This window comes from Natator depressus, chromosome 2 (genome assembly GCF_965152275.1).
Source record: "Natator depressus isolate rNatDep1 chromosome 2, rNatDep2.hap1, whole genome shotgun sequence".
NCBI classification, from domain to species: Eukaryota; Metazoa; Chordata; order Testudines; family Cheloniidae; genus Natator; species Natator depressus.
Window position 1 is genome coordinate 50,572,282 of NC_134235.1, and position 21,256 is coordinate 50,593,537.

The 21,256-nt window shown below is 44.3% G+C and overlaps 1 pseudogene; it reads right to left on the reverse strand.

Moving 5' to 3' along the window:
* Positions 1 to 14,944: 14,944 nt before the first annotated feature.
* Positions 14,945 to 16,566, reverse strand: LOC141981844 (uncharacterized; annotated as a pseudogene).
* Between the last annotated feature and the right edge of the window lie 4,690 nt (positions 16,567 to 21,256).

The following is a 21,256-nucleotide window of genomic DNA, read 5'->3' on the forward strand; positions in this document are numbered from 1 at the left end:
TAGGGAGGATGAGTAACTGGGACAATCCTGGGCACTTTGTATGAACTTTTGACAATAGAAATCATTACAGAATCCCATTTAAACATGGGAATTTAACACTGATCTTTTTGTACTGAGTTACCCTTCTTGTGTTCATTTTTCTTTTTGTGCAACATTATTTGCAATAGTAAAGTATGTTGGCAGGACATTCAGAAAGCAATATCAAGGACTTACTTGGCTACATACTTTTCAGCACGATTTATTCTAAAGGACTGTAGGAACTTATCACCCTCCAAAACAAATGTCAGCAGAGTTCCAAATCAGTTTCCACATGCCATTAGCTGCAATATTTAGGGCATAGACTAAACATTTCTCAAACTTTACAAAATTCAAGTGACTCATCACTTTGGTTTCTCTTTAAACAAGTTTGCATTTCCTCTGGGCTCTTCATTTTCTTGACATTTGCCTTTACTGGCTCTTGTGATTGGCAAATCCTTTCTGCATATAGTACAACATTGCCTTAACAGACAATCTGCAATATGTATTCATATTACATATATGTATAAACATCCACCCAAATACAGCTACAGAAGGCAGCGTGGTCTGGTGGGTCAGGAACTGGCCTAAGAAAAATGAAACCTATTGGGTTTTTCCCCTGGCTTTTTTACTGTCCTGCCATTTGACCCTGGGCATGTCACTTCCCCTCTCCGGTCTTTGTCTTCCATTTGTAATATAAGGATAATGATAAACAAGTGAGTTGAGATTTATATGTAAAAAAGGGCTATATGGACTCAATCTTGCATGGTGGAATGATCCTGCAATGAACCCTATGAGGGGGAATTATTATGGATAAAACAGAATGCACTGAGGTGGCACCCCTCCCCCTCAGCCGTAACAGAATGTGACATTAATTTTCATTTCAGTTATTGTAGGCTAGTTGGTAAGCTACTCTTTCACCCCTAGTCTCTCCCAAAAGGCAAGGCTCGGGCACAAAGGTGGCATGGGGAGCTTTTCACTGCTGGTGAAATTCCAGTTCTGTGACAAAGGAGCGTAGACCTTTGGAATATTTCTTGATTACCAAAATCAGTCAAAAATGTATTGAAATTCACAGGAATAGCTAGTACCATTTAAAACCTTGTCTCTGTAATTGAACATGTCCTGGCTAGCTTGGGACACATCCACCACCAGCAAATACAAGTACAACTGGAAAATCCTCTGAAATCCACTTTACTTTTCATGTTAGTGGTGTCGTAAGTGACTGATTCATCACTGATTCACCCCGACCCATAAGTAATTGTGCTTGCTTATATGATAGACAGATGAAGAAACATTAGCTAGGATTATACTCTAAATAGAAATACAGGTTAGATTATTACACCACTATGTGAAATACTATAGATTGTGATGCAAATTGATACTTAATAATACTTAATAACACTAAGCTTTTATATTGTATGGTCTCCATATATACAACAGTGCATTTTGGGCCAAATTAATCACTGCCATAAGATGGCACAATCCTGCTGAAGTTAAAGGAGTTGCCCCAATGGCAAATTTAGTCATTATCTTTCTCCTACTATAAACAGAAACCATTACCCATTCCTCTTCCTCAAGGCCCACTTCTGTCATGATACCTGCCTATTTAAAATGGCTGCACAGTTAGGCTCTACAGACTTCTGATAATCACCTATTATTTGACCAATTGCAATGAGGTCCTACACTCACTTGACGGCATTTCTCTGTGTGCTTATCTGGACGTAATGCGATAACTTTTGAATATTGCATCTGATCAATTCCAAAATTTTAGGGAGTGTTCTAGGCATAATGGGCAGAACCCTGTTGATTTTGGTGAAAATCATAATACCATGATGGGGGAAAATGGGGGGACAAATAGATCTTCTTGCATCAGGTCTATAATTGACTATAAGTCAAAGAACCAGTGGATGGCAGCCGGTAGCAATTTCCAGCAACACCCCCAACCCATCTCAGCTCTGCCCATAATTCCAGTAGTGTTTAAAATACTGACCACTTATGTTATCTCCCATATTTAAAGAAAAGAAATAAGAATGATGGAGGGAATGAGAAAAGGGGGACACAACATGCCTCTGGCATGGGGCGAGAATGGGGGAGCCCAATATGGAGGAAAAAGGGGAATAAGTGACACACACAGCCCCTGGCTTGGGGGCCAGGTAGAATAGGGGGACCCTGGTGTAATGGTGAAATGAGGATCACACAGCACCTGGCATGAGAGCAGAATGGGGCACAATGATACACGGGAATTGGGGGAGGCACAGAGAGCCTCTGACATGGTGGGGGGAAGAGGACATGGGAGGAAGGGAAAATGAGGGAGCACACAGAGCCTCTCACATGGGTAGAGAATGGGGCACACTGGTGTACAGGGAATGCCGAACTGGGGGGACACACAGAGCACCTGACATGGTGGGAGGGGAACATGGGGAGCAGGAGGGAGCACACAGAGCCCCTGGCATGGGTGGAGGATGAGGTGCAATGGTATGGGGGGAGTACAGGGGACACAGAGCCCCGGGCATGAGCGAGAGGGTGTGTGTGTGGGGGGGGGGGTTACAGGGAATGGGAAGGTGTCAGACATGGAGCTTGTGGGGGAGGGGTGGAAATGGAGGGGTGCAAGGAGCCCCTAGTGTGTCTAATAAGCTTGGCTGACACACTCCACAAAGTGTGTGACCCCCTAGTTTATAATTTGACAACAAGCACCTAACCATGTACATGGCTGGACTATGTTTACACATGCTCTTTCTGCTGCTTGCCTCCTTCATTCTGCTCTGCTCCTTCCTGCAGTCTGTTATACCCACTGTTGTGTCTTGCCCTAAATCAGTCAGCGATCCTGAAGTCTGATTCCTCCACACTTGCCCTGACCCCCAGGCACCCCAGGCCCAGAGGTCTGGGCATGCGTATTACAGTGTAGAATCAGGACCCAAGATAGGAAGTTTTCTGGGGTAAGGAATGTGGAGCATTAATCCTGAATAAGGCCCCTATGTTCTAATGTAATGCAAAGCGTGTGTGTGTGTGTGTGTGTGTGTGTGTGTGTGTGTGTGTATTAAGATCCTGTCAGATAAGGAGTGAAATTTTGAAAGGAAAAAGGAAAATTTGGGACAGGAAATACCTATCTTGGGATTAAAAAATACAACTATATAGGGCTCAGAGAGAGGGTATTCCTTTTCTATATAGACCCATTTAGGAGTTTCCACATTGTTTTGTGATCCTGTGTCCCAATGTTTGGCTTATTGTTTCCCAATGAGGAAAATGTCAAGATGTCCAGGAAAGCACTTTAAAGCAGTTGGCCATTCAGTCAGTTGTGGTTTTGATATGAGTACTTGTGACACCTAGTGGTTAAGACCTAGAGTAATGCACAAGTCATTAAAGGAAGAGGAAGTAGGAGGTGGAGACAGAGGGGGGGTTGGGGAAAGGAAGGGTTAAACACAATCTGGGGAGCAACCTGGTGACTGTAGAGGTGGAACACAAACACTGTTGGACACTGTGAATTAAAAATGTTCCATTGACACTGATGTGAATATTTGTGTGGTGCCTGAGCCAGCAGAACCAGCTATGCCATCTAGCAATGAAGAGCACTAGCTACAAAAACATTTTGAGATGGGTATGGGAGATTAAAGAGGTTTGAGTTCTGTGGTAAGGCTGATACTTAAATAATGGGATACAATTATGCAGCCTCCTAGCTTTGTTGCAGAACTGAGCCATATTACTCTAAAGCACGTCTTCTAGCAAATGAAAAGGCTAACTTGGAAAATTAAAGGCTGCCTTACAAACAGATTTTGCCCCAATAGGGAGGCCCAGTAGTTATGGATAACTGAGTTTCATCAACACTATCAGGACACTCACAAGTATGCTTTTGATGGATAGAAGAAGAAGAAGATGGGTAGTCTTCTCAACTGGGCAGTTCCAATGTATGAAGGAAAAAGAAGGGATTCCCTTTTAAAACCCAGTTTACTGCTGTCTCATTTCCAGACAGAGAACCTCTATCCAGCCTGACTACACCAACCACAGATGTGGTCATACATATTGTTCAATTTATGTCAATACTATTGTAAGGTTTGTCCAACCAGTAGAGAAACTTTGGATCACAATAGCTGTATGATTTTTTAGAATTCTTAGGGATGCATGGGATTGACAGTTCTTTATGTCACTCCCTAAAGACAGTTTTTGCCAGTTGCTCTTAGGCTTTGTGAGTGATCATTTGACGGGGACGTACCTGTCTTAACTCTATTTGCCAGTCCCATCAGTCATCATCAGGTGATGTTGTATCAGAGATGGTCAGAAGAATTCTAATCTCATATAGTAACTAGGGTACAAGTTGTATGTGATCCAGAGATGGGGTAAATATTTGCCAATAGAAAAAGGAGTGAAACTGATTTGGGGGCTATGCCACAGGATCACCTTACTTTCCTCATGCCTTCCTCTGCACGATGGAAACAGGAATGAAAGTTGAATTGTCTAAATGGCTCCAAATTCCATTCCTCCACTTTCCCACCCAGGGCCTCAGACTTGCAAGTAAGCCAAGAAACATTGACCCATCAGGTCAGAGCAGCAGAGTCACTCTGTTGGGATTTAATGCCATCCTTCTGTGATCTGAAGCAGTCTTATGTATGGGAACTTGGCAGGACAAATCTAGAGCCACACTGTAATCTCACAATGTCCCTGGACTATTATTCAAAGCCCTGGAGACTAAAGAGAAGTTGAGACTAGAAGCAGCTGGACATCAGACCCCACTGGTGGCTGGGATGATTAATAGTCAGCAGCCTGGATTGCAGAAGTCCAGAAGGAGTTGACATGCAAGAAAAGGAAGGGCCGGATAGGGGAGTTAATTGTGCAGCCAGGGTGAGAAGCTGTGAAGAGGCAGAGCAGCTAAGAAAGGAGCTGTCCTCTTGATCCATGTGTGACCTCAGCAGGAGACTGCCACCAGTCTATGGATCTAGGGTAGGGCTCAGGGAGTAACATTGCACCAGATAAAGCTATAAAAGTGGTTAGGTTTTGTTTCTTTTTCTTTTCATGAATGAATGTAACATTCATATAAATTTGATCCATACATAGGTGGAAGAATAATGAAATACCAGAAATTACAAGATCATTAGTTTCTTATCCTTGCAGTGTTCGATTTCAGGATCACCATGGTAAATCCAGAATCACTCCATTGGCTTGAATAGAGTCACGCTCAATTTACACTGGTGTAATTGAGATCAAAATTGGGCCAATTAGGTTCAAAGTTGATGTTTTAACATCTAGCCTAAAAATCTCAGTAAGGGGACAGTAACCATCCTTGTGCAATTTGTCTGTGTTCCTGTTCCTTTCTTTTCAGCTAGAAATGCCATTGGAGACTACATAGCAAATGTTCAACTACTTCTGGGGCTGCTAAAATCCTCTTCTTTTGACAAAAAAAAATCCGAATTTAAGTGTTAGAATTTATATGAGAAAAATAAAATCAAAATGTTTACACCTTCATCAATTTGTTTTCTTGCTTTCAGAGAGTTTTAGTAGTGTAGCAGCTATGGAAAAATTCCACATTGGTTTTCCCGTTAAAGAGAAATTCCTCAGATTTGATTTTTCTGGAAGAGTAAAAGTCTTTTTTTCTAGTGGCATTAATTGTAACATTTCCTACATGCAAAGAACAAATTGTGAGGGATTTGTCCTGCGTTTCCAATTAAATGTGATACCTCTTTGTGCTATGAGGAATGACTGAGCTAATAACTCTTTAGCTACAGCTGAGCTTTCCAGAAAAGCAGTTTCTATTTTAGTGTGAGGATATGGCCATATAAATATTAGTCATGTAACTAACAAACACAAGCCATATAAGAACTGTGTCTATACACTGCACCCCAGAGATGCAAACCACATAAAAGGGTCTGAGCTTGTTCATTCTGGCTTGTGCATTAACACTGCTAATGAAGCGTCTAAGAATCTTGCCCTCAGTTATACCTACATAACCCCATTGTCCTCAGTTACACCAAGCACAACCCTATTGTCTTCAATAGGCAACAGGTGAAGTCACTGGGGTCACAAAGGCATCCCTGTAATTGGAATTAAGTTATTAACTCTGTTGATGATGCTCAAGCTATAAAATAATGCAGCTGGCTTTTCCAGGACGACATTGATTCTACAGGGCTCCCTGCAGCAAGGAGTCAAATCTTACTTTTTTTCACTTAACTAAGCAGAGCAACTGAATGCACATAGGACGCAGTTCTGCTTAGTAAGTACGTGCCATTGCACAGTCACTTTGCATGGTCAATCAAGAAAAATAACAGTTTTATTTACAAATTCTGCTGAGAACCAAGCCCATTGGAAATGGGTAATGAAGAAAATTAATGATAGCTTTCTCACTAGAAGTATGAAATAATTGTGAAGACATAAGGAATTTAATGCTGTACCATGTGCTTTGTAGGTGTTTCAGAAGCTATTTCAATCAATACTTTTATTTTTAACATAGTATGTGACAGTGGATTAGAAATGCTTTTTTACTTGTTTGGACACATTCATAACATTAATGGAGTTATCAGGAAAGTGTTACTGTGAGATGCAACTGAATATCCTTCCTACTGAAATATGTTGATACTATCCAAGGCCAATACACAATGTAAAGGAAATGTTTTGCCTGTGATAAAGTAATTAATTGGAATAACTTTGGCAGAATAAATGTGTTTTGTCCTGTACTTCATTTCCACACACTACTCTTATGTTTTATTTTACTCCAGGAATAAAACAGAGCCAGGTAATGTATTAAGAAGTGTTGAGTAGCAATGCCATTCTCATCCCTCTATTGCTAAAAGTTAGCATTACCAGCATATTGGACCAAAAATAGAAACAGTAACCGATCGTCATTTCCTTTTGCCTCTAACTGTGTTGAATTGTTAACATCACAGAATTCATAAAAACAGGAAAGAACCCTCATATGCTAAATTTTACAACATTAAACCTGTTGAACAGCCCATAGCATGAGTGTCTTAAAAATTAAGCACTTTCCTTTTACCTCTAAGGGTATGTCTACACTACAAAATTAGGTCAATTTTATAGAAGTAGATTTTTAGAAATCGATTTTATACAGTCGATTGCGTATGTTCCCACTAAGCACTTTAAGACAGCTGAGTGCATCCTCACGACCGTGGCTAGCATCGACTTACAGAACGGTGCACTGTGGGTAGCTCGCCCACAGTTCCCGCAGTCTCCGCTGCCCAATAGAATTCTGGGTTAAGTGCCCAATGCCTGATGGGGCAAAAACATTGTCGTGGGTTTCGGGTACATGTCGTCAGTCGCCCCTCCCTCCGTGAAAACAATGGCAGACAATCGTTTCACACCTTTTTTCCTGGGTTACCTGTGCAGACACCATACCACGGCAAGCATGGAGCCCACTCAGCTGTTGTGAGCATTATAAACACCTCGCGCATTATCCTGGAGTATGTGCAGAACCGGGCTAAGAGACACCAGCATGAGGACGATTGTGATGAGGACATGAACACAGACATTCCTGAATGCACGGGCTGTGGCAATTGGGACATCATGGCGGCAGTGGGGCTGGTTGATACAGTGGAACGCCGATTCTGGGCCCGGCAAACAAGCACAGACTGGTGGGACCGCATAGTGTTGCAAGTATGGGATGATTCCCAGTGGCTGCAAAACTTTTGTATGCATACAGCCACTTTCGTTGAACTTTGTGAATTGCTTTCCCCCCCCCCAAAGTGCAGGAATACCAAGATGAGAGCTGTCCTGACAACTGAGAAGAGAGTGGAGATAGCCCTGTGGAAACTTGCAACGCCTGACTGCTACTGGTCAGTCGGGAATCAGTTTGGAGTGGGCAAGTCTACTGTGGAGACTGCTGTGATCCAAGTAGCCTAGCGCAAACAACCCAGCATGAACAGGGTCCTTTTACTGTTCCCTTACAAAAATTCCCCTCTTTCAAGGAGGTGACGATGAATGATATCACTCTCCTGAGGCTAACACAGAAAGATAAAGACCAAATGTTGCTTGAATGCAGCCAAAACCCAGGACCATTCGCTGCCATGATTTGTGCTGCAATGATTCAGGAATACTTGCTACTGGCTTGGCATGGTAAAGTGTCCTACCGTGGAGGACAAAATAAGGCAGCCCTCCCCAGAAGCCTTCTGCAAAGGCTTTCCGAGTACCTCCAGGAGAGCTCCCTGGTGATGTCCCTGGAGGATTCCTGCTCCATCCCCGGACACGTTAACTGACTTTTCCAGTAGCTGTACTGGCTGCGAATGCATTCCAATTCTTCAGGGCAAATCAAACATTAAACACTATTGCTTTTAAACCCTGTACCGTAGTTACAAATGTGCACTCACCAGAGGTGCCTTCTCTGGCTTCAGGGCCGGGGATCCCGCCTTGGGGGGGTATTGGCTCCAGGGTGATGAAAAGGTCCTGGCTGCCGGGGAGAACGGATTCACCACTTGCCTGCTGCACGTCCTTTTCCTTGTTGTGTGAGACTCCCCCCTTGCAGCTGATCATAGAAGCGGCATGTATGGGGTTCTGACCGGGAGCAACCGTTTGTCTCCTTTGTCTTTTGGTAGGCGTGCCTGAGCTGCTTAACTTTCACGCAGCACTGCTGTGTGTCCCTATTGTAGCCTCTCTCCACCATGCCCTGTGCAATTTTGGCATATATATTAGCATTTCTTCTTTTTGATCAGAGTTCGGCCTTATCAGGGTTCCTTCCCCACTCTGAACTCTGAGGTACAGATGTGGGGACCCGCATGCAAGACCCCCTAAGCTTATTTTTACCAGCTTAGGTTAAAAAATTTCCCAAGGCACAAATTCCACCTTGTCCTTGAACAGTATGCTGCCACCACCAAGTGATTTAGACAAAGAATCAGGGAGAGGAGCACTTGGAGTTCCTGTTCCCCCAAAATATCCCCCCAAGCCCTTACACCCCCTTTCCTGGGGAGGCTTGAGAATAATATCCGAACCAATTGGTTACAAAGTGAACACAGACCCAAATCCCTGGATCTTTGGACACCGAAAAAAAAAATCAATCAGTTCTTAAAAGAAGAATTTTATTTAAAAAAAAAAGAAAAGGTAAAAATCCCCTCTGTAAAATCAGGTTGGAAGATAACTTTACGGGGTAACAAAAGGTGCACAAAACACAGAGGAACCCCCTCTAGCCTTAGTTTCAAAGTTACAACAAAACAGGGATAAACCTCCCTCAAGCAAAGGGAAAATTCACAAGTTGAGAAAACAAAGATAAACTAATACGCCTGGTCTGGCTGTACTTACAATTTCTGTAATATGAGAGACTGGTTCAGGATGGTTTGGAGGACATGGATTGATGTCTGGTCCCTCTTCGTCCCAAGAGCAAACGAACACAGAAACAAAGAACTCAAAACAAAGCCTCGCCCCCCGTCCCCCCAGGTTTGAAAGTATCTTTTGTCCCCATTGGTTCCTTTGATCAGGTGCCAACCAGGTTATTTGAGCTTCTTAACCCCTTACAGGTAAGGGGGAATTTTAGGCTACCCTTATGGTTATGACAGGCCTGCACAGATTTTTCTCCCCATGCAGCAGTTAGATCCAGTGTCTCCCTTTCGGTCCATGCTGGAGCTTGTTCGTGATTCTGGGGGGACTGCATGGTCACCTGTGCTGCTGAGCTCGCCACGCTGACCAAACAGGAAATGAAATTCAAAAGTTCCTGGGGCTTTTCCTGTGTACCTGGCTAGTGCATCGGACTTCAAAGTGCTGTCCAAAGCGGTCAGATTGGAGCACTCTGGGATAGCTCCCAGAGGCCAATACCGTCAAATTGCATCTGTACTACCCCAAATTCGACCCAGCAAGATCGATTTTAGCACTACTCTCCTCGCTGGGGAGGAGTGCAGAAGTCAATTTTAAGAGCCCTTTAGGTCAATGGAACGGGGTTGGTTGTGTAGACGCATTCATTTTAAAGGTTTCAGAGTAGCAGCCATGTTAGTCTGTATTCGCAAAAAGAAAAGGAGGATTTGTGGCACCTTAGAGACTAACAAATTTATTTGAGCATAAGCTTTCATGAGCTACAGCTCACTTCATCGGATGCATTCAGTGGAAAAAACAGTGGGGAGATTTATATACATAGAGAACATGAAACAATGGGTGTTACCGTACACACTGTAACGAGAGTGATCAGGTAAGGTGAGCTACTACCAGCAGGAGAGTGCGGGGGTGGGGGAACTTTTTGTAGTGATAATCAAGGTGGGCCATTTCCAGCAGTTGACAAGAATGTCTGAGGAACAGTCGGGGTGGGGGTGGAATAAACATGGCGAAATAGTTTTACTTTGTATAATGACCCATCCACTCCCAGTCTCTATTCAAGCCTAAATTAATTGTATCCAGTTTGCAAATTAATTCCAATTCAGCAGTCTCTCGTTGGAGTCTGTTTTTGAAGTTTTTTTGTTGAAGAATTGCCACTTTTAGGTCTGTAATCGAGTGACCAAAGAGATTGAAGTTTTCTCCAACTGGTCCTTGAATGTTATAATTCTTGATGTCTGATTTGTGTCCATTTATTCTTTTACATAGAGACTGTCCAGTTTGACCAATGTACATGGCAGAGGGACATTGCTGGCTCATGATGGCATATATCACATTGGTAGATGTGCAGGTGAACAAGCCTCTGATAGTGTGGCTGATGTGATTAGGTCCTATGATGGTGTCCCCTGAATAGATATGTGGACACAGTTGGCAACGGGCTTTGTTGCAAGAATAGGTTCCTGGGTTAGTGGTTCTGTTGTGTGGTGTGTGGTTGCTGGTGAGTATTTGCTTCAGGTTGGGGGGCTGTCTGTAAGCAAGGACTGGCCTGTCTCCCAAGATCTGTGAGAGTGATGGGTCGTCCTTCAGGATAGGTTGTAGATCCTTGATGATGTGTTGGAGAGGTTTTAGTTGGGGGCTGAAGGTGATGGCTAGTGGCGTTCTGTTATTTTCTTTGTTGGGCCTGTGCTGTAGTAGGTGACTTCTGGCTAATCTTCTGGCTCTGTCAGTCTGTTTCTTCACTTCAGCAGGTGGGTATTGTAGTTGTAAGAATGCTTGATAGAGATCTTGTAGGTGTTTGTCTCTGTCTGAGGGATTGGAGCAAATGTGGGTGTATCGTAGAGCTTGGCTGTAGACAATAGGATCGTGTGGTGTGATCTGGATGAAAGCTGGAGGCATGTAGGTAGGAATAGCGGTCAGTAGGTTTCCGGTATAGGGTGGTGTTTATGTGACCATCGCTTCTTAGCACCGTAGTGTCCGGGAAGTGGATCTCTTGTGTGGACTGGTCCAGGCTGAGGTTGATGGTGGGATGGAAATTGTTGAAATCATGGTGGAATTCCTGCAGGGCTTCTTTTCCATGGGTCCAGATGATGAAGATGTCATCAATGTAGCTCAAGTAGAGTAGGGGCATTAGGGGATGAGAGCTGAGGCTAAATTCGACCTAACCCCATAGTGTAGACTAGGGCTAAGAGTACGTCTACACTGTATCTCAGAGTGTGGCGCCACTAGCCAGCTCAGCTCTGGTGGACAGACATGCACTAGCTCTTCTCCAGTTAGCACACTAAAATAGCAGTGTCGCCCAGGCAGCAGCTCAAGCTAGCCATCCGAGTACAAACCTGCCCAGACCCCATGGATAAGTTTGGGAGGTTAGCTCAAACCACTGTCCATGCTGCACCTGGCTATACTACTGTTTTTAGCACACTAGCTCGAGCAGCGCCAGCACAAGTCTGTGTACCAGAAGTGGGAAGCACATCCCTAGCAATGGTGTAGATGTACCCTAAAATTAGGATTCAAGGCCTGATGCCAAAACCACTGATGTAATGGAAGGTTGCCCACTGACTTGAGTGGGCTTTAGGTCTGGCTCTAAGTGCTACTTAAGGACTGAGGGATGCACCCTTAAATTGGGCAATCTTAGCTCCTGATCAACAGCAGTCCACTTCACAAAATAGATTAGCATATACATCACCATTGCCAGGAGAGGCCCAGGTCAGACCTGATGTGGAGACTGAACAACTCCGAACCCCCGACAAAAAAGGAGTCATCAGTTCTGCAGTAAACTCTGCGGTATAAGGGCTTGTCTACATGCAGACACTCAGGAAACTAATCCAAATGAACTAAAAGTGTGAATTTAAAGTGGACTAGTTAAACTGCATAAAACCTTTGTGTGGAGACTCTCATTCAGAATTAAAGTGGCCTTAATTTGGTTTAATCTTAATTTATTTCTAAAGTAAGGGATTAGCTCTCCTGAGGGTATGTCTACACTACGAAATTAGGTCAAATTTATAGAAGTCAGTTTTTTAGAAATCATTTTTATATAGTTGATTTTGTGTGTCCCCACACAAAATGCTCTAAGTGCATTAAGTGCATTAACTCGGCGGAGTGCTTCCACAGTACCGAGGCTAGCGTCGACTTCTGGAGTGTTGCACTGTGGGTAGCTATCCCACAGTTCCCGCAGTCTCCGCCGCCCATTGGAATTCTGGGTTGAGATCCCAATGCCTGATGGGGCAAAAAACATTGTCGCTGGTGGTTCTGGGTACATGTCGTCAGGCTCTCCCTCCCTCCCTCCGTGAAAGCAATGGCAGAAAATCGTTTCGTGCCTTTTTTCCTGTGTTACCTGTGCAGACACCATATCATGGCAAGCATGGAGCCTGCTCAGCTCACTGTCACCGTATGTCTCCTGGGTGCTGGCAGACGCGGTACAGCATTGCTACACAGCAGCAGCAACCCATTGCCTTGTGGCAGCAGACAGTGAAATAGGCCTGAAAACCATCGTCATTGTGTCCGAAGTGCTCGTGGCCACCTCGGTAAGGTCGGTCAGGAGCACCTGGGCAGACACGGGTTCAGGAACTAAATTAGGAGTGACTTGACCAGGTCATTCTCTTTAGTCCTGCCGGCAGTCCTATTGCACCATCTTCTGCCGAGCAGCCAGGAGATGTGGATGGCTAGCAGTCCTACTGCACCATCTGCTGCCAGCCAAAGATGTAAAAGATAGATGGAGTGGATCAAAACAAGAAATAGACCAGATTTGTTTTGTATTCATTTGTTCCCCCCTCCCTCCCTCCGTGAAATCAACAGCCGACAATCATATTGGTGAGGTCTGTCAGGGGCACCTTGAAAAGTTTAATGGAGATTCAGTCCTGCCTGAAATACCAGGGAGAGGGATAGCTCAGTGGGTTGAGCATTGGGTTGAGCATTGACCTGCTAAACCCAGGATTTTGAGTTCAATCCTTGAGGGGGCCATTCTGTGTAACAGTTGTTTTTGTTTCTCCTTGATGTAAAGCCACCCCCTTTGTTGATTTTAATTCCCTGTAAGCCAACCCCCTGTAAGCCATGTCATCAGTCGCTCCTCCCTCCGTCAGAGGAATGGCAGACAATCGTTCCGCACCTTTTTTCTGTGCAGACACCATACCACGGCAAGCATGGAGCCCGCTCAGATAACTTTGGCAATTAGAAGCACATTAAACACCAAGCGCTTTATTCACCAGTATATGCAGCACCAGAACCTAGCAAAGAGAAACCGGGTGAGTAGGCGATGTCAGCACAGTGACGAGAGTGATGAGGACATGGACACAGACGTCTCTCAAAGTACAGACCCTGGCAATGCGGGCATCATGGTGCTAATGGGGCAGGTTCATGCGGTGGAACGCTGATTCTGGGCCCGGGAAACAAGCACAGACTGGTGGGACCGGATAGTGTTGCAGGTCTGGGACGATTCCCAGTGGTTGCAAAACTTTCGCATGCGTAAGGGCACTTTCATGGAACTTTGTGACTTGCTTTCCCCTGCCCTGAGGCGCAAGTATACCAAGATGAGAGCAGCCCTCACAGTTGAGAAGCGAGTGGCAATAGCCCTGTGGAAGCTTGCAACACCAGACAGCTACCGGTCAGTTGGGAATCAATTTGGAGTGGGCAAATCTACTGTGGGGGCTGCTGTGATGCAAGTAGCCAATGCAATCAAAGATCTGCTATCAAGGATAGTGACCCTGGGAAATGTGCAGGTCATAGTGGATGGCTTTACTGCAATGGGATTCCCTAACTGTGGTGGGGCCATAGACGGAACCCAAATCCCTATCTTGGCACTGGAGCACCAAGCTGGTGAGTACATAAACCGCAAGGGGTACTTTTCAATAGTGCTGCAAGCGCTGGTGGATCACAAGGGATGTTTCACCAGCATCAACGTGGGATGGCCGGGAAAGGTACCTGACACTCACATCTTCAGGAACTCTGGTCTGTTTCAAAAGCTGCAGCAAGGGACTTACTTTCCAGACCAGAAAATAACCGTTGGGGATGTTGAAATGCCTATAGTTATCCTTGGGGACCCAGCCTACCCCTTAATGCCATGGCTCATGAAGCCATACACAGGCACCCTGGACAGTCAGGAGCTGTTCAACTACAGGCTGAGCAAGTGCAGAATGGTGGTAGAATGTGCATTTGGACGTTTAAAAGTGCGCTGGTGCAGTTTACTGACTCGGTTAGACCTCAGCGAAACCAATATTCCCATTGTTATTACTGCTTGCTGTGCACTCCACAATATCTGTGAGAGTAAAGGGGAGACGTTTATGGCGGGGTGGGAGGTTGAGGCAAATCGCCTGACCGCTGGTTATGCGTAGCCAGACACCAGGGTGGTTAGAAGAGCACAAGAGGGCACGGTGCGCATCAGAGAAGCTTTGAAAACCAGTTTCATGACTGGCCAGGCTACGGTGTGAAAGTTCTGTTTGTTTCTCCTTGATAAAACCCCCAGCCCCTTGGGTACACTCTACTTCCCTGTAAGCTAACCACCCTCCCCTCCTCCCTTCGATCACCGCTTGCAGAGGCAATAAAGTCATTGTTGCTTCACATTCATGCATTCTTTATTAATTCATCACACAAATAGGGGGATAACTGCCAAGGTAGCTAGGGAGGGGTGGTGGAGGAGAGAAGCACCGGGATGGGTGGTGGAGGAGGGAAGGTCAAGGCCACACAGCACTTTAAAAGTTTAAAACTTTAAAACTTATTGAATGCCAGCCTTCTGTTGCTTGGGCAATCCTCTGGGGTGGAGTGGCTGGGTGGCTGGAGGCCCCCCCCCACTGCGTTCTTGGATGTCTGGGTGAGGAGACTATGGAACTTGGGGAGGAGGGCGGTTGGTTACACAGGGGCTGTAGCGGCGGTCTGTGCTCCAGCTGCCTTTCCTGCAGCTCAACCATATGCTGGAGCATATTAGTTTCATCCTCCAGCAGCCTCAGCATTGAATCCTGCCTCCTCTCATCATGCTGCCGCCACCTTTCAGCTTCAGCCCTCTCTTCAGCCTGCCACTTACTCTCTTCAGCCCGCCACCTCTCCTCCCAGTCATTTTTTGCTTTCCTGCACTCTGACATTGTCTGCCTCCATGCATTCGTCTGTGCTTTGTCAGTGTGGGAGGACAGCATGAGCTCAGAGAACATTTCATCATGAGTGCGTTTTTTTTGCCTTCTAATCTTCACTAGCCTCTGGGAAGGAGAAAATCCTGTGATCCTTGAAACACATGCAGCTGGTGGACAAAAAAAAGGGACAGTGGTATTGGTAAAAAGACACATTTTGTAGAACAATGGGTAAACTCTTTCATGGTAAACCTTGCTGTTAACATTACATACATAGCACATGTGCTTTCGTTACAAGGTCGCATTTTGCCTCCCCCCACCCCGTGGCTAACAGCGGGGAACATTTCTGTTCAGCCATAGGCAAACAGCCCAGCAGGAACGGGCACCTCTGAATGTCCCCTTAAGAAAAGCACCCTATATCAACCAGGTGACCATAAATGATATCACTCTCCTGAGGATAACACAGAGAGATAAAGAATGGATGTTGTTTGAACACCAGCAAACATACACTGCAATGCTTTGTTCTACAATGATTCCCGACTACGTACTACTGGCCTGGAGTGGTAAAGTGTCCTACCATGGTGGATGGAATAAGGCTGCCCTCCCCAGAAACCTTTTGCAAAGGCTTTGGGAGTACATCCAGGAGAGCCGCGAATGCCAGGGCAAATTAATCATTAAACACGCTTGCTTTTAAACAATTTATGCTATTTTAAAAGGTACACTCACCAGAGGTCCCTTCTCTGCCTGCCGGGTCCGGGAGGCAGCCTTTGGTGGGTTCGGGGGGTACTGGCTCCAGGTCCAGGGTGAGAAACAGTTCCTGGCTGTCAGGAAAACTGGTTTCTCCACTTGCTTGCTGTGAGCTATCTACAATTTCATCATCATCATCTTCCTAGTCCCCAAAACCTGCTTCCGTGTTGCCTCCATCTCCATTGAAGGAGTCAAACAATACGGTTGGGGTTGTGGTGGCTGAACCTCCTAAAATGGCATGCTGCTCATCATAGAAGCGGCATGTTTGGGGCTCTGACCCAGAGCGGCCATTTGCCTCTCTGGTTTTCTGGTAGGCTTGCCTCAGCTCCTTAAGTTTCACGCGGCACTGCTTCAGGTCCCTGTTATGGCTTCTGTCCTTCATGCCCTGGGAGATTTTGACAAATGTTTTGGCATTTCAAAAATTGGAACGGAGTTCTGATAGCACGGATTCCTCTCCCCATACAGCGATCAGATCCCGTACCTCCCGTTCGGTCCATGCTGGAGCTCTTTTGTGATTCTGGGACTCCATCATGGAGTCTGCTGATGAGCTCTGCATGGTCACCTCTGCTGATGAGCTCTGCACGCACCTGCAGCTTGCCTCTCTGGCCAAACAGGAAATGAAATTCAAAAGTTCGCGGGCCTTTTCCTGTCTACCTGGCCAGTGCATCTGAGTTGAGAGTGCTGTCCAGAGCGGTCATAATGGAGCACTCTGGAATAGCTTCCGGAGGTCAATACCGTCTAATTGCATCCACAGTACCCCAAATTCGACCCGGCAAGGCCGATTTCAGCGCTAATCCCCTTGTCGGGGGTGGAGTAAAGAAATTGATTTTAAGAGCTCTTTAAGTCTAAAAAAAGGGCTTCATCGTATTGATGAGTGCAGGGTTAAATCGATTTAACGCTGCTAAATTCAACCTCAACTCCTAGTCTAGACCAGGGCTGAGTGTCCCCCTGGAGACAAGCCCTAAATTATTGAAAAGCTTCAGACTGCTACTATATTTTGACACAGTAAATGCGAAAGGCCCAGAAAAAAGAGAACTCAGTCTGGCTGATTGGAGCAGGAAAATGGACTTTCTCTTGAAGTGGACACTTGACACTGGAGATACAGCTGAAGATACCACTGAAGAAGAAATGGGATGTTTGGGGTGGGGGGAAAGGGATGCTCAGATGCCAGTGTGAGGAAGGGATCTATTGGATACCTCCTCAACAGAAGACATGTTACAAATGGGAAGAGAGATGCTAAGCAACCCCCCTCAGAAGTGGTGCTTGCATGAATGGGGTAATTAATGGGATGGAGTTGTGGATCTTTAAGTAAGGCTTTTGGGGAAAGGAGAGTGGTCTGGACAGATGAACAAGGCCTTGGGAGTCAGGAATGTTCTAATCACACCAGCTCCTAGTGATTTCTTGTGTGCTCTTGGACAAATCATTTGAGAGCCTTCCCTATGTATGAAATGGAAATAATACTTACTTATGTACCTCTCAGGGTTGTTGAAATAATTGATTAGTTAAGGCCAGATTGTGTCCAGCCCGGCACTTTTGTGCATGGGGTGAGGAGGAAGTTCAAGTTGCTTCCAGCCCTCAACTTTCCAGGCCTGCTGGAAGACCAGGTATACTCACAGTGCTTGCATTTCCAGGGCTTCTGGGAACTAACACCTTCAACAGGTGGGCAGGACAGGGTGAGGGAATGCTGGTCAGTGGATCTTGATTCTGGGCCATCAAGCAGGTTGGGGAGTTCATGCTGCTCTGTTCTACAGGGTTTGGGGACTGATGGCCCGTCAGGTACTTCCTCAGAACTGCAGGATGAATCCTGGAAGATGGCCAGATTTCTTTCCTGGGTTCACACTGCAGCATGGCTCCTCCATTCCTAATGTCGTAAGCTATGGCTGAAAATCACAGCCTGGTCCTTAATTTCTGTTTGGCACTTTGAATGTGCGGAAAACTATAAGCCAGGTTCAGTCACCCCTACTGGTGTTACATAGCATCTTATTGTGCCCGTAGCCCCATTGATTTCAACTGATGATTGCAGTGGGACTACTTGTGGACTAAGACACTGTACAATGTGCATAAAGGTGATAGAGGCTGGCCCTTCATTAAGTATTAACCATTAGCATAATAACAGCATGTCTGCCTTCTGGCAGGTTAGTTTTACAGTTTTATTATTGTGCTTTATGGAACTTTTTATGAATTTTTTTTAATTGGAACTATAAGTAAAAGAATTAGGATTCAGTGGATTTTGCAGACACTATTTGAAACTGATTCTGAATTAGATTTAATTCCATTTATTGCTAAAACTTTATACCTCTCCTCTGACTGACTTTGACTTCACCTGTAAATATCTCCAGAGAGTAGTTAAAAGCATCTGCTAGTGAGAATTGATTCAGAAAAAAAGGTAAGCCACAACATGTTTGTGGTTTGACACGCTCAAATAATCTTATCTTTATCTCTCTAATAAAGAAAAGTAAATAAATTCTAAGCTATGTGGGCCAAATTCTGGTTTGACATACAAGGGCTGAAAAGCCAAAACCAGGAGAGGAATCATGGGATAAAATGTGTCGGTTTGAATTCTGACTTCTCTCCAAAACCTCAGGAGATACAGGGATGGATCACTTGAGGATTACCTGTTCTGTTCACTCCCTCTGAAGTACCTGGCATTGGCCACTGTCGGAAGACAGCCACTGGGCTAGTTGGACCTTTGGTCTGACCCAGTATGGCCATTCTTATTTTCTCCACTAATCTTCCATGGGTGAAATACTGGAGGACATTCTGGGACTTAGCTGAGGGGCCAAAGGACATTTAATGCATGTTAACATGGTCCCATGCACCTTCATCTGAGGCGGATTATGCCTTTTACTGGAAAGAGTAATCTATTTAATAAGCTGTGCAAAGGGCTGAAGGCTGCCAATACATAGGCTTACATTAGCAGTGTAATGTAACATGTACCCAAGCGGAGAAGGGCGCAATTACAAAATTTCGTGTCTGGAGCTAGCCTACTATATAGTTTCTTGTTTTTCCAAATCATGCTCAGGTAGAAGAGAAACACTTTCAAATTTAAGGACGGCTTCTTCACAGAAAATGGTGCACTATGTGAATTTTGGTGCAGCATTTGAATAATTGGGATACTAATTTATATGTATGCATGCAGACTTGGAGATGGAAATACTCATTTTGATGTGGCAAGACAGTTATTCCTAGATTCTAACTTAAAGAAGAAACGAGTCACTTGGAGTGAATTGCTTCATGAAGAAGTGGGTGTACTGAACATAGCTTTATATATAAATATTCACAGTTTTTTAGTCCTAGTGTAAGGAATAATCACATATTTTATGATCAATTGAATGAATTAGAATTGGTATTCAATGACTCATTTTTCTCTAGGATACTGAATTTTTCCTCCTACAGTTACCATGAATTATGTTACCCGAGTCCTGGCATCCTTCTTGTGTCTTGAGTGGCCAGGTAGCCTGAGCTGACATGCATAACATTCCACAAAATCTAATACTCTTAAGAGCTCTGACTCCCCTCCCCAATCTCTGACCTGATCACAATTAATTGCTGTTGCTAATTTATCGGAGGCTGCTCCTCCAGCCATCTCAGAACTGATGCCAGTTTATTTCCATCCTTTAATGAGACCATGAAATTGTAAGTAGAGCAGCATTGTCTGTTCCCTCCACATTTGTCTTTCTCCCACAGCCACAAAAAAATAAAAAATAAAAGACTTTTTCTCTGTCCCTAAAATTATCATCAAGGATGGAACCACAGTGATATGCCAGAACTTGCTTCTATGCTTTATAGTTCTTCAGTCATGCTATGAAGGAATACTGGATATTGCCTTATTTCTTCTTTTTGATCTGTTAGTGCAGCTTCTTCTAGGTTTTTAGCCATCCTATGTAATGTGATGAACTAGGGATAATTAGTCAACATTCAAGGACAAAATCAGTCATTTTAGCACTAAGGACAATATGTCATATTTTCATGTGAGCTATAAAAGAAAGAGAAAACCTTATCTTATCAAATGGAGAATAGAAACAGACTGGAAAGAAATTTGATTTTCAAATTTTGAGTATTACAAACCATACAGTTCAAAACTCAAACATAAGTGCTATTTTAACACTATTATCTAGTCTTCAAGGGCCCCAACCTTGCAAACATTTACACATCTGCTTAACTTTAAGTCTCCCTTTGACGTTAATGGGACTACTCACATGCTTAAAGTTAGGCATGTGTATAAGTGTTAGCAGGCTCAGACCCTAAATCTACAGCTGTATTCATTTATCATCATCTTCTTTCAAAATGAGGTGGTTTGCCACAACCATGTAATTATGGTAAAATAAGTCACTTGACTGGTAACCAGGAAGAAAGCACATTTTCAGATCACAACGTGCTTACTATTATGAAGGCACCTGGAGTTTGCTGTAGAACAAGACAAACAAAACCAGATAGCCCTCTGTGTCCTGCTCCATCAAAAGTAACCTCATCACAAAAGAAACAGATGTCCCATGAAAGACATGGAAACCTTTTTTCTATTCAAATGAAAGGCGAACAATTAAATATTGTGTGGTGTTAGCAATGCAAACAACAAAGTAATAGAGCAGTGATCGCAAATTAACAATCATGTTGTGCTGTTTTTCATAGATTCCAAGGGCACAAAGAACTATTGTGATCATCTGGTCTGACCTCCAGTATATATGCAATAGAAGTTCCCCAAAGTAATTCCTAGAGCAGATCTTTTAGAAAAACATCCAATTTTGATTTAAAAATTGTCCAGGATGGAGAATCCACCAAGACCCTTGGTAAATTGTCCCAATGGTTAATTACTCTCATTGTTAAACTTGTATGCTTTATTTCCAGTCTGAATTTGTTTAGCTTCAGCTTCTAGGCATTGGATCATGTTATACCTTTCTCTGCTAGACTGAAGAACCCATCATTAAATATTTGTTGCCTATGTAGGTATTTACAGACTGTAATCAAATCGTACCTTAACTCTCTCTTTGTTAAGCTAAATAGATTGAGCTCCTTGAATCTACTGCTATAAGGCATATTTTCTAGTCCTTTAATCATTCTCGGGACCCTTCTCTGAACCCTGTCCAATTTATCAACATCCTTCTTGTACTGTGAAAATAGGGTGACCAGATGTCCCCATTTTATAGGGACAGTCCTGATATTTGGGGCTTTTTCTTATAAAGGTTCCTATTACGCCCCCTTGTCCCGATTTTTCACACTTG